This window comes from Macrotis lagotis, chromosome 6, assembly GCF_037893015.1.
Source record: "Macrotis lagotis isolate mMagLag1 chromosome 6, bilby.v1.9.chrom.fasta, whole genome shotgun sequence".
NCBI lineage: Eukaryota > Metazoa > Chordata > Mammalia > Peramelemorphia > Peramelidae > Macrotis > Macrotis lagotis.
The window spans coordinates 190,904,945-190,919,653 of NC_133663.1; positions in this window are offsets into that span (position 1 = coordinate 190,904,945).

A 14,709-nucleotide genomic window follows, 5' to 3' on the forward strand; every position below is an offset into this window, starting at 1 on the left:
AGAAACCATATGATTATATCAATAGATGCTGAAAAAGTTTTTGACAAAAATATAGCACCCATTCCTCCTAAAAACACTAGTGAGTGAAGGAATAAACGGACTGTTCCTTGAATTATAAGCATTATCTATCTGAAACTATCAACAAGCATTATATGCAACGGGGATAGGCATTCCCAATAAGATCAAAGATGAAACAAGGATGCTCATTATCACCACTACTATTCAACATTGTATGAGAAATGTTAGCCTCAGCAATAAGAGAAGAAAAAGTAATCGAAGAAATTAGAATTGGGAGAGAAGAGACAAAACTCTCACTTTGCAGATGACATGATCTTATACCTAGAGAATCCCAAAACACCATCTATAAAACAACTGGAAACAATTACGAACTTTAGTAAAGTCACAGGATATAAAATAAAGCCTTACAAATCCTCAACTTTTCTATATCTGACTAGCAAAATAAAGCAGGAAGAGCTACAGAGATCCCATTCAAAGTAACCTCAGACAATATAAAACACCTGAGAGACTATTTGCCAATGCAGACTCAGAAACTTTTTGACAACAATTACAAACCACTTCTTACACAAATAAAATCAGATTTAAATAACTGAGCAAACATCAACTGCTTATGGATAGGTTAAGCTAATGTAATAAAAAATGATAATTCTACCAAAATTAAACTGTTTAGTGCCCTACCAATCAAAATTCCCCCAAAAAAGTTGCAAGTAAATTCATATGGAGAAATAAAATATCAAGAATTCCCAGGGATTCAATGAAAAAAATACAAAAGAAGGTGGCTTAGCCCTACCAGATCTAAAATTATATGATAAGCCATCAGTCATCAAAACTGTCTGGTATTGGCTAAGACAATAGAATAGTAGATCAGGGCAATAAACTAGGTGCAATAGCAGGAAATGATTATAGTAATCTGCTGTTTCATAAATGCAAAGAGTCCAATTATTGGGATAAAAACTCTCTCTTCAATAAAAACTGGGAAAATTGGAAGTCAGTATGAACAAAACTTAGATTAGACCAATACCTAACATCCTATATCAAGATAAGATTCAAATGGATACAGGATTTAGACATGAAAAACCATATTATAAACAAACTAGAAGATCAAGGAGTAGTTTAGCTGTCAGATCTATGGAAAGGGATGCAGTTGATGACCAAGGAAGAGATGGTGAACATCATTAAAAACAAACTAGGTGATTTTGATTACATCAAATTAAAAAGCTTTTGCACAGACAAAACCACTGCAACAAAGAACAAAAGAAATGTGATAAACTGGGAAATAATCTTTCCAACTAGTATTTCTTACAAAGGACTCATTTCTAAAATATACAGAGAACTGACTCAATTTAAAAAAAAAAAACAAGCCATTCTCCAGTTCACAAATGGTCAAGGGATATGCAAAGGCAGTTTACAGATGAGGAAATCAAAGTGATCTATAGTCATATGAAAAACTGCTCGAAACCATTACTTATTAGATAAATGCAAATTAAAACATTTCTGAGGTATCATCTCACACCTCTCAGACTGCCCAATATGACCGCAAAGGATAATGATCAATGTTTGAAGGGATGTGGGAAATCTGGGACACTAATGCATTGTTGATGGAGCTGTGAACTCATCCATCCTTTTTGGAAATCAATTTGGAATTATGCCAAAAAGGCAACAAAAATGTGTAAACCCTTTGGTACATCAATACCACTACTGGGTCTATACCCTGAAGAGATGATGAAAAAGGGTAAAAACATCACTTGTACAAAAATATTCATAGCTTCCCTTTTTATGGTGGCAAAGAATTGGAAATCAAGTAAATGTCCTTCAACTGGGTAATGGCTTACCAAACTGTGGTATATGTATGTCATGGAACACTATTTTTCTATTTGAAACCAGAAGGGATGGGAATTCAGGGAAGCCTGGAGGGATTTGCATGAACTGATGCTGAGTGAAATGAGCAGAATCTGAAAAACATTGTACATCCTAAAAGCAACATGGGGGGGTGATGATCAACCTTGATGGACTTGCTCATTCCGTCAGTACAACAATCAGGGACAATTTGGGGCTATCTGCAATGGAGAATATCATCTGTATCCAGAGAAAGAGTTGTGGAGTTTGAACAAAGACTAAAGACTATTACTTTCAATTTAGGAAAAAAAAGTTATTTTATTATGTAATTTTGTTACCTCTTATACTTTATTTTTCTTCCTTAAGGATATGATTTCTCTTTCATTACATTCAGTTTGGATCAATGTATACCATGGAAACAATGTATAGATTGGCAAATTGCCTTCTGTGGGGGGTGGGGGGAGGGAAGTAATGTTAGGGGGAAAATTGTAAAACTCAAAATAAATTAAAACTTTGGAAAAAAAAGATAAAAAAGAAAATCCAAGCAAAAAATAATCATGACATTAATTACTCAATTAACATTGAGCTGAAACTTGAAGGAAATATAGACTTTAAATTCACTGAAGTGAAAATGCAACTTTTTAAGTAAAGAGAGTAGATGAATCAAGGCAAGGAGAAAGCTAGGAATGAACCAAACAAGAACAAGTCCATGCAGAGACAAAATAGAAAAAAACTGTCTCTCTTTGGTATTGTTGTTGATGGGATCGGGGTAACCAGATAAGCATGGGAATTTAAGTGGGGGCACTGAAAAGACAAATAAATTCGAAAGCTCTCTGAGATGTTTAAACTGCTCAGGATTTTATAATGACAAATTATTACCAATTTACAGGTTTGAACTTCTATAAAAGCAGTACCATTTTAAGAATAGACCAGGTGAAGACAGACAGAGAGAGAGAGAGAGAGAGAGAGAGTAGTAAAGGGCAAGCAACGATGAGGCTTGGTTTAGTCTGGCCACATGGCCTGGAGAGGTCCATGATGCTCCATATTGCCTAAGAAAGAACATTAGAAAAACCCATACTGCCAGAGTTGAAGAAGAGGATGAAGAGGAAGAAGAGGAAAAAAAAGAAAAATGCAGAAGCTGAGGCACTTAGTGTTAAATAGTCTTCTTTGGTAGGCTGTGCATGGGGTGATGCTTGGGGAGTGCTCTTATACCTTGGGCCAGATATCTTTCAATGGCTAGCTCTGTACTGGTCCTTCCTGTCTCAAGGTGCTCAACCCCCAACTTCAACATGCTATTTCCTGTTACACCAGCATTTATGGCCAAGATTAGGTGAAGGGGAAAAATGGGGGAGACGATACAAAACAACAGGGATAAGGTATGCCAGGATATAATCAGCAATCAAGGTCAGTTTTTATCTCAGTGGCAAACAGCCTTCCACAATTAAAAAGATTTTAACATCATTAAAGCCACATAAATTTCTACATCATTTCCTTGCATCAGTATCATCTTACTTCCTGCTTTAAGGAATCAGCTACCCAATCCTCCTTTGCAGAATTTTCTGTAACAGTTACCTCTCTTATGTTCACTTCCTCTAATTTAACTGTAAATTAATTACTGATAAGCCATTAACTGACAGTTTAGGGTGTCCATTCTCCTAGTTTTGTTTCTATTCTAAAAGATAAATAAGAATGGAAACAAGAAGATCTAGGATCAAGATTTACTTCAGCACTAGCTATCCTTGTGACCTTAGACAAGTCACATAAAGCTTATAAATCTCAATTTTTTTCATGTATGAAATGGGAATAATTCATGACCTGTTTATTTAACAAGGTTATTGCAAGGTCAAAATAACACCCACATAATATATGTGAAATCATTTCAAAACTTAACATGTGTTATAAAAACATAAAGCATTAATATTATTTTAATTTAGTACAGAACTATGAGAAAACATCCCAAGACCCCAAGGAGTTAATCACAAAGAGTTTCAATCATTGAAAAAAAGGTAGAGGGCCCTTCTAGGTGTTTAAATTGTGCTACACAGATGGCCACCTATTCTTCTCACTAATAAGGTCCCATCTGTGTGAGGGAGATAGGATTTAGCCTGGAGACTTTGTTTTGAGGATAAATAAAAGATATGACAGGATGAATGGTATGGTGACAGGAGAGAGCTACTGTTGCCAGGTAAAGTATTTTGAATTTAATCCAATAGGACAAGGGTGGGAAACTCACAATCTTAGTCTGAGTCTATTCCAATCCTCTCATCTGTAATAGGTAGACAGAGGAGTGATTGTATGTATTACTTATATAGCTTCCAGGTCTGTGACTCATTATGATGAGCATTATTCTCAAAGTCAGGAAAAAATGATTTCAAATCCTCCCTCAGATACATTTTGTTAACTGTGTGACTCAGATCATGGTACTTCTCTCTGGCTCTTCCTTCCTCATCTATAAAATGAGGATAATGATAGTAACTACACCACAGGGTTTTTGTGGATATCTGTGCTTCACACAGTGAGACAACATGAGACAAAATGAACAATAATTTATAAAACTGAAAGCATTAGACACATGCTAGTCATTAGACACATTAGACACATGCTAGTCAACAGTAATGACAATAATAAAAAGAAGAGTTTGTGGATGGAGATAATAATTATTTCCTCTTAGTTGGCTCACACTTTCCCAACTCTTTCCTTCAACTCTTTGTGTAGAGGCAAGGAAGAAACTTTGCCTTAGTCAGTATCTCCAATCTGCTTGTAGCTCAAGTGTCCAACATGCCTTCAGAAAAGAAGAGAGAATGCCTAAAAGGACTACCTCATTGATATTGTTTTCCTTTTTAATCCATCCAAATTTCTTTCCATCACCTCAGGCTGCTTAATAAAGACTCCAACTTGAGTCAAAGGGAAACCCAGATCTATCTTCTTCTCTGCTTTGGGAAACTTATCAAATATAATAATCCACAACTTTCTGTTTTATTTGGTTCAGTCATCCTCAGAAGAAAACAAACAAACAAATCTTCTTCATCCTAGTCTCCATTTACAAAGAGTTGAAAAGAACTGACCCTTTCCTTTTGTTTTCTCATAAAAGGATTTGGCTTTATCACCACAATATACTTAAGCTAGTTTGTTCCTGCTGTCTGCAAATTCCAGTGAGATATCATCATTTGTCTCTAAATTCCAACTTTAGACTAGATCTACAATGCTTAATGTCCATTTTCTTATTTTGTTTTCCTCTTCTGACATTGTTTTTTGATGTGTAAATAATTATCTTCCCCTTCTGCTTTCTTATAATTCTTTTGTATTATCCTGCCTAAGTTACCTAAACCTAAAGGAGAGATAGGTGGTACAGTAGATGGAGTACTGACCTTAGAGTCTGTAGAATGGGAGTTGGAATTCAGCTTCAGACACTTTTCACTTACTAGCAGTGTGACCCCTGGGCAAGTCACTTAACACTGATTGTACTGCATCCAGGGCCATTTCTAATTGCCTTAATTCATATCTAGTCACTGGACCCAGATGTCTCTGGAGGACAAAGTGAGGCTGGTGACTTAGCACAGAAGGTACTCTCTCACTCACATCCAATTCATGGGCTTACCATGGCATCCCCTCCCCTGATTCATGGTTATCTTCGAGAATGAAGGACAAACATCAACATAAACCTAAATGAGATTGCTGAAATTGTTGTCCTGGGTTCACTAACTTTGCAGTGATGCCTATACTTTGACTGGACTAAACCAGTTTTCCCCCTATTTCTGCATCATTGTGTTATTAGCAGTACCTTTTAAGAGATCCTCTGAAAATTTTTACAACTTTAGACTCTGTACTACAGTTGCCCTTTTCACTAATTTCCCTTTGTATCTCAATAAAGTACACAAGATAATTTTTAACTAACTTGTTATACATGAATTAAAACAACAATTTTAGATATAACTTTAAAGAACAGGAAAAATTGAATTAAAATATATTCTTTCTCTAGATGGGTAAAAATTGAGTAGAGATATGCAAATAGCCCATCCAAATCTGACTTCTGACAGGGAAATATTCAATAGCAATGAGAACTTATTTCTCTATGGGACCACATTGGTTGAAGGCTAATTGAAATTCATCTATCCCTCACCTTGTCTTTTGCATTATCTTGAGTTGCACTTACCTCCCTGCTAGGCACTTCTGACACCCAGCAGAGTCTCTGCTCTGACCCCTACATCTCCTGCACACTCTTTGGTTTTTTGTTTTTTTATTTTGTTTGTTTGTGTGTTTGTGTGTGTGTGTGTGTGTGTGTGTGTGTGTGTGTGTGTGTATGTCAAAGTGGCACTGGGATATGTAATAATCTGCCTGGGTTAAGTGCAACAAAAGCTTTACTGTCCAGGTTGTATGCCCAGTTAAATGACTATCACCAAAAGAATGTCATGCTATAGATAGATTATCACAAGTAACTGGAAAGCACTTCTGAGAGTAATCAGGTTTAGAGAATATGGCAGTAGCAATACAAAACAGAAATTGTATCCATGTAACTTAGCTATAGGAGGTAATAGAAGAGTGACAAGAATAAAGTGACTTTTTAAGGAAGATTTTTTTTTTGGATAGAATTTTACCAAATAGTTTAGAGAAAGAGAAAACGTTATTGGAAAATATGAGACAATCATCAGTTCAGAGTAACTCTGACATCAAATAGAGAAAGAAGAATTATAGTTAAAAATATTGGATTTTTGAGAAAAAACAACTTAAATATATATTCAAACACTATTACTTGCTAATTGTGCTACCTTGGGCAAATCATTTTATATCTCTGAGGTTTAGCATTCCTTTGGTCATAAACTATCATGCTAAGATTAGATTGACTGAGGATTGAAACTCATGCTTATGGGCATTGTAGAGCAGTGATAGGTAGATTTTTATGATGTCCTAATGTTCTAGACTTCTAGCTTTCATGAAGTTTGAGAGTTTTAGAGAATCATTGTCAAATACATAGACCTCAGAGGGTCTCATGAAATTAAGGGACTTCTTGTTCTTGTTCTTCTCTTCCTCTTCTTCCTCCTCCTCTTCCTCCTCTTCTTCCTTTTTTCCCTGCTCTACCTTTTCATCCTTGTTTCTTTAACTTCCTCCTCCTTCTCTGCTTCTTTCTTTTCCTCTTCCTATTTTATCATCATAAACATTTTCTTCTTTCTTTTTCTCCTCCTATTTTTCCCTCCTCTTTCATCTTCATTAATCAATTTCATTTTTATTATTTCTTCAAAAACAACTTTTTTTTGTCCACAGTTTTTTTTAGTTTTTTGCAAGGCAGTGGGATTAAGAGGCTTGCCCAAGGCCACACAGCTAGGTAATTATTAAATGTCTGAGACCGGATTTGAGCCCAGGTACTCCTGACTCCAGGGCCGGTGCTTTATGCACTGTGACACCTAGTTGCCACTCTTCACAGTTTTGATATGATTCTGTGGCTCATTGTTTAGGTTTTGAAGGTTTAGAGTGACTGTATATAGCAAATGTTATCTATTCTGGATCTTAAATCTGAGGGTCTTCCCTTCCCAGAATGATAATTTTTTTATGGTAAATTAGGACATTTTTTTCTCAAATTTTACCTCCTCCTTAGTCATTGAATGGGTATGACCTTGAATAAACTAAGATCTGGGAAAGATCTTAATTTAGAAAGGTCATGTTTAATAGTTGCATCATGGCTCATTGTCAATTGTCTTGACTTTTTTTCTTGCTGCTCAACTTTGATGTTTCTGGAAGATAGAGTGAGGACAATGATTGTCTGCATCTCTGACTCACTTAATTCAATTCAGGAGCAAATGAAGATGATCCCCCCTCTTGATGTTTTAGTCCTCTCCAAAAGGAAGAATGAACAACTACGAATATGTTGAAATCAATGACTTTCTAACAGTCCCAAAATGCATTAGCTTTCTTTGATAGCATTCAAATACCAAGGAGTCTTGAGGATAAAGATGGGTTAAATGGTGAAAGTTGAGGGAAAAAAGACATGTCAGAAGGCTGAAATGGCAAATGCCAGTTACCTGCCATTTGGAGTCCAAAGCATAGGTTGGTATTGACTATAAATGACTTTCAGACTCAGGGGAAATGGAACCAATCAGAAAAGGAAGAAAATTGTTTATTGTGTTTATATGGGGGTGGTGGTGGAATAAAGATTGTCCTAGGGACAAGATGCTTTTGCTTCTTTTAGTGTCTGCATTGTAGCTGGTGACTCTCTATTGAAACCTAGAAATGAATTCTATCCAGAGATTTCTTTTGGTAAACTCTTATAGGAGCAATATGAGGTAAAGAAATATTGAAATTTTGGAATAATCTCCAATGATAGATTTTGTACTTGTATACTCAAAGCTTGAAGTCTTGGAACATGGGTTATTAAACAACAGGAAATATAGGTAAATTGTGAAGTTGGAATATTTCCTAGGCAAATAATTGTTCTTTCTACGAAATAGAGAAGAATGTATCAAGAGGAAGAGATAAACTATAGTATACAAAATACTATTAATAGAAACAAAGAAGTCTTTTACTACAATCAACTAATGTTCTATTGAAGAAATTGGAAAGGCATGAATTATTGCAATTAAACAGAATTTTTAAAAAAGTATATTTGGATTATGATTTTCATTGGTGGAGGAATGCCTCACATATATGTAATAAATTTGAACTAATTGAAGATAGTCACCTTCTTACTATTTTCATGTTAATTTTGGGTTTCACTTGATGATAAATTTCTAAGAGGAACGTACCTTAGAAAGAACTTAGTCCAATTCCCTCATTTTATGATGAGGAAACTTGCTAACCATTAACAAAAGTAGATTCAGAGCCAGGACTCCTTCTATGTTGACTCCTTTTAGGTATTTTTGTTCTATACTCACTTCCTGATATTAAGATCATTCTCTTTGATAGAAAAAAGAAGTTAAGTAGAAATTGAATAGTTTAGCCTTCTATTCATCATTTATTATAATCATCCCATCCATTCTAAGCAATGGTCCAAAATAACACTTCTCATTTCTTCATCTTTTGAAGTATGAAATAGAGAACCTTTATGATGGCTGATAACACTCTGCCAGGTAACTGATACTGAGAGATAATAATGCCCATGGGAAAGTAAATCTTAAGGCATAGAAAATTGAAGCAAGTATATAGAATAGTAGTCATTCATTAAATTACTTTCTATAATAAAACATTAAAGTAATGATAAGCTAGCCAATTCTTAATTTCTACTTTTGAAAAGTACAATATAGTCATAACACAGGTACAAGTTAAGTATTGTGCTCTTGCTACTAGACTTCACTGTTGTCAAACAATATTAATACATATCTCACCTAAGGGGCTACTTCAAGCTACTTACTACCTCAGTAGCTTTTTCTTTGCCATGTCATAAAGTTAAAATGTCAAATATCCTATTTAAAAAAGCCAGTTAAAATATAGATAACTTGTCTTGAGTATTTCTGTCAGGGAAATACTACTTCTATTAATCCCAGTAAAGGCCATATCTGAACTGATAATGTGATCTCTCACCATGTTCATGTTATTTATTTCATGGCTTACCTCTCTCTTATCTCACTCAAAAGACTCTTCAAAATGGAGGCATATAGTACCTTTGAGTTTTGTGATGTGGTTTGTCTGATTTTTTTTTCTTGAATTACAGCTTGGATTTTAATATTTAGTCCATACTAATCTTTTCTAGTTCTTTTGTACAAGTCTCTCAAGGGATTTTTCCTTTATTTTACAAATTATTTTTCAATCTACCTAAATAGTGATTAATATTTATGATAGTTTACATTTACTTAGTAAGGGGATAGTTAAAAGGCACCTGAGTTATAATTTCAATTGAGCATCATAACACACCTGTGAAGTACTTTTAAAAAGCTTATTTTTTTTGCTGTTGCTACTATTTTACACCCAGTTTATAAGATTATAGAGTTAATGGCTAGCCAAGAATTAAAAATCAGTTCTTCCAATTCCTAGTCCAGTGCTTTTTCTCATTATATCACATTGTCTTCTAATTAGGCCATCAATGCTCAATTTAAAATTCTTATCCTGTTAAGTGGTATATTAATCCTGTTCTCCAGGTTAAAAAATAAAAATTCCAGGTTTTTAACAGGGTTTCACTGTACTGTCTCTAAATGGAACAATTTACAGCAACTAAAATAACCAAGTAGAGCTACTAAGTCCATGGGCCCAGATTGACAGAACAATTATCTTTTCCCTAAATGAACACTTTCTGCCATTTATAAAACCATCCATGTTTGAAATGTTTTCTTCTTCCATTCAGTAGCTTTCATTTTTCATCAATCACGTCTGTGTTATATATGTCTGTAGCTTGTATTTCTTTGTCTGTTAAAGAAGACAACTAAATAATACCAAGATTTTTCATAGTCATTATCTGTCCCAGATATTCAATTTAAAACATTCTTCTGGAAGAATGCTCATTTTTAACATTCCTCACAAATTTAATATTTATACTTCTTGTAATTAGTAACACATTTAAATCCTAAAGTAAAAGTATGAATATACTGAGTATTCAAAATCAAAAGTCTGTTATTGTAAAGTTTTCTTTCTCTACCTTTTAGTGGAAAAAAGAATTTAACATTTATTTCTATTTCACCAGGGGAAAAATAGTTATCTTTTGTCATAGAGGCATAATAATGAGACTTTAGAATGAAGTACATTGGCTACATAATCCACCCTCATTCCTCTGTGGTTTTTTTATTGTAAGCATGTAGTTGTTCAGCTGTTTCAGTCTAGTTTGACTCTTCCTCTCTGACTTATTCATTCATTTGGGTTGCTTAAGGAGGGCAGCCCTCTCTGGGGGAGCATGATCTCCCAAAATAACCTCTCACATCCCTAGACCTTTCTTCACTACCTATCCCCTGATGACTTATCTTCTAGTGAAGCTAACCCACTCTTAGGGAGCAGGATTCCCCAGGTAATCTTACTTGCTCCTATACCTTTCCTTATTGCTCATCCTTTCTTGGCTGCTTGTTGATGCTGCTAAGGCTAATCCCCTTAGAAAATCAGTGGCTTTCTGCCTTTAGTCTTTCTTTCCCTTAGTTTATGCTATATTTCATATATAACAATACTTTAATAAATCTTTTTATCCCTAACATTTCTTCTGGGTCAGAGTTGATATTTTAGTGAATTCATTCACATTTTCTTAAACCCCTGAAACCTTAGCCAGACACATTTACCAGCAGCAGTTCTATCTACAGATATGACACTCTATTCACTCTGCTACCAAAAATATTTATTTATTTTTTAAAATAAACCAAAAGATACCAACAGTTAAGAAAAGATGTCATAAAATAGAATACTAAGAAATATAACAGTAGGACACCAATCCACAAGTAATTCTAAGACATACTTTTCCCCATATAATTCCACAGATATCTACTTTTTCATACCATCAATGAGAAATATAGACATTTCTCTCATGAATCTCTCATGAAGAGCACATATATGTATGTCCAGGACATATGAATCACATGTAGCCAGGGCACAATTGCAGAGGAGCAAATCAAGCCTCTGATGTTATAAGGCAACCAATTTGTCATTACCTTCCTCTTATTAGACCTGCTGTCTAGTTTAGGTGTAATCTGTACTTCTTGTTATTTATCTCTTCTGGTCTGGTAGTTACTGAAATCTTTTCTGTTAACATAAACTAGGTTTCAGCTCTTTGTAGTACTCTTGCTTCCATCAGCTTAGGTATAACTACCAAAAAGATTACTTTGAAAGACTAGACAAAGATTCTTAGGACATTGCAAACTATGAGCCAACATACTCAGTCAAGGGGAAAAAACAGGTAGTCTTCTCAGACTATGATTAAGTCTATTTTTATAAATCTCTTCTTCCTATGAGAAAGATCTACCTCTCTTGTCCAAGGCATTATCTGATTTAGGAATATGAATTTCCCTTTAACTCCAGTCAATTCCTGATTACAAACTCAAAGTGCAGAATTGAAGAATAGTAGAGTTAGGAAGGATATCAGAAGCCATCTGAACAATTCATATATATTTTTTGTTGCTGTTGTTTGTCTTTCTTTTTGAAGAGCACCATGATATCAAGGATGTGATGCTGTAACAGGCAAGTGAATTGGATTTTAGTGAGGGGGTGCTGTGCAAAATCATTAGCTTTAGTTTTTCCTTTGAAACCATATGGTTCCAGTGACCAGATATGGATCAGAACAATGGGGGGTGGCTATGGAGTGGGAGACCTTGGCTTTTAAAGTTGGGTCTTTACCAAGTCACAGCTTGACTGAGGCGATGCCCATTCAGTGATAAAGATTAGGTAGAGAAATTAGATAAGCTAGAGGGTCAAGAGTTACCACTTCCAAAAAAATTAAACTGGGAGGGAAAGACTCCCAGGTTTCTCAGTGATTGAGGCTGGTAAGGAAGAAAAGAAACAAGAAGAGACACATTGCTTCCCTCTATGAGTTTTATAGATTAATTAAATTATCTTTTTCTGTGTTTCTCACATGTGACATTCTATCTTCCATCAACATATCTTAGTACTGTCCTCTCTCCATTCCTGAAATGTATACTCTCATCATCTCTGCATTATAAAATCTCTAATTTCCTGTTAGACTTTGCTTAACAATCACATGTACATGAAACCATCAGCTAATTTATCTTGAAATTATTTCCCACATTTTAAAATGTATTTTATATTTTGTCTCGACACATTGAAAGATCTCTGAGGGCAAGACTTATTTCACACTTTTTTATGAACATGTTCTAAATTTTGTTTATATTCTTCCCTAAATGTGGTGCCAAGAACTGAGCATTAGATATGCCAATCTCTGAGCTTCCATATCTTGGATCCAATCCTGGGGGTTGACTCAAAAAGTTATATTATTTTTTTACTCATTTGCTCGCTCCCAACCTACGTGGACCCTGGAAATCTTCAAATACAGATTGCATGTAGCTAATGTTAGATTTCTACAAATGTGACTAAGAGTGTTCAAAGTGTTTCTCAGGTTATTCAGAGTAAGCAAATACATATTAGACAGGTAGAGGCCAACCTCTATTCCATGCTCAGAAAAATGTAGAAAGACAAAACTTTTATAGAAACTAAAAAGCAGATATAGGAGATTCACAAATCAATCACAGTTGTCAATAAATAAACAATATAATTCTTAGATAGACCCTACACTTTTCTGCTAGAATCCTTAGAATCCTGATTTAGTGCCATCCTCTGATTTGGATTCTTCTTTGGAAGTTAATTACACTCAGGGTTGGGTGGCCAATATGGCAGTATCCTGAATTGTTCATCTTTAAAAAATTTTAGAGGCTGCTCTCTGATAAAACAGAAAGGGTCTAAAGTAGTATGTATATGGGGTACTAGAGTTTCATTCCAATTTCTACCTAATTCCTTTAGGACTTGCTATTTGAATGGAGGTGAGCAATCACCAGCTAAGAAGGCAAGGTCATTCGTTGCATTTTCCTGACCTATCATCCTATTGTTAAGTCAATAAACATCTCAGGTTTTGATCCCCTCAGATGTGAAATAGGCACCCTCCTATTTCTTGTGATTTAAGGAATGCTATAATGTTTCTATTGGGCTTATAATTATAGAATAAATACCATAGAGGCTATTTAATTCCTCCCTGGTTGTATGCTTGCTTATAATTAGTAATGCAATTAAACCCAGTGAGGATTGAAAAGTATAAATAGTAACCTACTGTATATTCTAAATTCAAAGCTTATTATTGTGGAGAGTCAGAAAAAAGAATCTAAAGCTCCCTATTCGTTCTTGGGGATATTAAGACAAATTCTCATTCCACAAGGGGACCAAAAAAAGAGTTCTCTTTGAGCTTAGGAAGCATACTAATGAGAATTGGAGATGAATATATTTATATTCAAGTCCTGATTAGCTTTGGCAAATTTTGAATCCCAGGGTGGACTGCTATCAACTTGATTTCAGCCATGGATAAGTAAGAACAGCAGAGCTGAGAGATCAAGAGGGATAAATTCGCTGATTTCTAGTCATAGAATTTTAGATTTAGTAAGGATCTTAGAGATCAATTCGTCCAATTCCAACTGATGAAAATAAGATTCAGAGAGGGGCAGATTACAAAGATAAGCATTGGCAATCATGTTATTGATCCCTCAGTATGCCAGCTTACCTATGCTTTCCTTTAAAACAAAAATAAAATGGTTTATTTTTACCGTGTCATTATATATTTATTTCTTTTTTTTTTACTTGTAATTCAAAAGTCTGTGATTTTGTCAGCATGGGTCCTATTCTTTGCTTATTTAGAAAACCCTCCAAAACAGCTGACAATTTTCCAGAGTTACTCAGATGAAAAAAAAAATCTCCCCTTAGCTTCCCAGAACTTAACTGAGCCTCAGGAAGAAGGAAAACAACTCATCCAGATGACCAGGACTTGAGGCATTATCCTGTCAGAGCTAGTGTTTGCTGGGTATAATCTTTGGCAATCACTAGACCACAGTGACAGCAAATCAACAAGCATTTAAGCACTTGTTATAAGGCAGACACTGCGCTAAGTACGTGGCATCCATGAATGATGGCAGTGGAGAAATTTTCAAATGACTACTAATAAATCAAAAACCCTAATTTCTTTCTATCTTTTCCTGAACTTTATGTTCCAGCCAATTGGTACCTGTTTACAATATTCCATCTCTCCATGACTTTGCCAAGTTTATTTCCCCATACCTAGAATAGCTTTCCTCCTTACCTTACCTTAGCATCTTCAGATTCCTTCAAGGATAAGCTCAAAGGCCATCTTCAACAGAAGACATTTCTCTGTTTTCTCTTTTACTTATATGCTATTTTGTTGCTATTGCTGTTATTATGGTTCATTCAATAAGGTCTAACTTTTTTCATGATTCCATTTGGGGATAT